The sequence below is a fragment of the Heterocephalus glaber genome, unplaced genomic scaffold (genome assembly GCF_053883595.1).
Source record: "Heterocephalus glaber isolate CG9 unplaced genomic scaffold, H.glaber_assembly_v1.0 deba00000122, whole genome shotgun sequence".
NCBI lineage: Eukaryota > Metazoa > Chordata > Mammalia > Rodentia > Bathyergidae > Heterocephalus > Heterocephalus glaber.
The window spans coordinates 57,795,817-57,797,931 of NW_028258138.1; the positions used below are offsets into that span (position 1 = coordinate 57,795,817).

At 39.9% G+C, this 2,115-nt stretch overlaps 1 pseudogene; it reads right to left on the reverse strand.

The window, feature by feature from the left end:
• Positions 1-347: 347 nt before the first annotated feature.
• On the reverse strand, positions 348-1,057 carry LOC101711211 (serine/arginine-rich splicing factor 3 pseudogene; annotated as a pseudogene).
• Between the last annotated feature and the right edge of the window lie 1,058 nt (positions 1,058-2,115).

A 2,115-nucleotide genomic window follows, 5' to 3' on the forward strand; every position in this document is an offset into this window, starting at 1 on the left:
TCACATAAGGAACATGTGACCTAAGCAAAGGTAAACTTTCTTGAAATTTATCTGATTCTATACCACCAGGCAAATTGCCCAGGGTAAACACTAGTTCCATTTTTGAAAACACTCTCACCTAGTTTCATGCCCGGCCTTTATCTTTACCTGCTAGCATGTTCTCAGATGCTTTAAGACTGCATTTACCTACAGGTGCACACTATTATCCCAGCTATGAAACAAGTTTTGGTCAATTTTTGCCAGTTTTGTTTCTGTAACATTAGAACATTACACTTTAGCTGGGTAGAATTTAGAGGTTTATTTTTAGTCTGTGCAAAATTAAAGTTCAAAGCAAATTTAATTTTAAGGGAACATTGTAAACTAACAATTCTTGGTATTACATGCCTCATATGATCCATCTCAAACCATAGAGAACTACATCTTTGTATATCACTGTTCCAAGAGAAAAAGGTGAACAGCTAAAACAACTTAAAAATGCAGCAAGCTTATAAAGTCTCAAACAAAACTTGAATTTTCTGTACATACTCCCTTCGAATGAAGTTAATTTCTGTACACCACTTCTCCTGCAAACTGGTCTTCTATTTCCTTTCATTTGACCTAGATCGGCTGTGAGACCTAGATAGAGAAGGACCTGGACAGCTTGTGATTTCTCTCCCTAGACAGGGATCTCTGTCTCCTCCTATCTCTAGAGAGAGACCTGCTCCAGCTGCGAGAAAAACTTTTCCTTCCTGGAGATCTGCGGCAAGGGGCAGGACTCCTCCTAAGATAGATAATCATCTCGAGGGCGACGATTTCTACTTCTTTTTTCACCATTGGACAGTTCCACTCTGACTTGCCAGCCGCATAATGTTCTTCCATCTAGCTCTCGGACAGCATCAGCTGCATCTCTGGGATCCTTAAATTCAACAAAAGCAAAACCGGGAGGGTTTCTAGCAACCCACAAACCTCATAGTGGTCTATAATAGCCGAAAGCCCGTTCCAGCTCAGTCTTGTTACCCTTGTTGTCAAGATTCCCTACATAGACCTTAAAGTCCAATGGGCAGGAATCACGATACATCTCGAGATCCGGGGTTAGAAATGTGAGACTCAGATCCAAACCGTCCCAGCAGGTCCTCCGGCTCCCCTCTGACTCAGCTCCCTCAGATGCTCTCGCTAACCGGGCATCCACGAAATGGCGGGTTAAGAATATTTAAATCTATTTTTTTGGTATCGGGGATCGAACTCGGGTCCTTGCGCTTGCACAGCAGGCAGTGAAATCACTGAGCTAAATCCCCGGCCTACTGAGGTGATACTCTTAAATGAAATAAATAGGACACACATGTATAAATACTGAATAGTTTCTCTGGCGTGAGGAACTGAAAGTGTAAATAAGGACTAAAATGTGTAATAGGTGATGTGAAATAGGAAGAAAAGGGGCAAAGGGGAAGGAAGTGGGAGGGCTAGGGGAAAGGATAGAAGGGAATGGAATTAATACGAGAAAATGGAAAAATAGGAACAAAATCTTTGTAAATAGGGAGGAATGGAGGGGTTGAAGGGAGGGCTGGGCAAGGGTGAAAAATAAGAACCAAGAGAGACTATGTAAAGGTACAAATTTCCAGTGATGAATGTCATTATATTGTATACCTAAAATGTACCAATGATTAGAATGAATAATTGATAATGCAAAATAGGAAGAAAAGGTCCAAAGGGGTAGGGGTAGTGGGAGGGGCAGGGGAAAGGAAAGAAGGGAAAGGAAAAATGATGAGAAATGGAACAAATGGAAATAAAGTCTTTGTAAATAGGGAAGGGTGGAGGGGGTGAAGGGAGGGCTAGGAATGGGGAAAAAATAAGAACAAGATGCATTATGTAAATGTACAATTCCCAATGAGAAATGTAATTGTGTTGTATACCTACAATGTACCAATAAAAGAATTTAATAAAGTGCAAGAAAAAAAGGATATTTAAATCTGCTGTCTTACCAATTTTCAAGTGTGATGCATTGTTATTAACAAGGATTATTATGCTTATAATAGATCTCCTGAACTTATACAATTGTTTTAGATTCTCATATAAATGAGATCATGTGGTATTTTTCTTTTTTGCCTAGCTTTTTTAACTTAGCATGTTTTCCTCCAG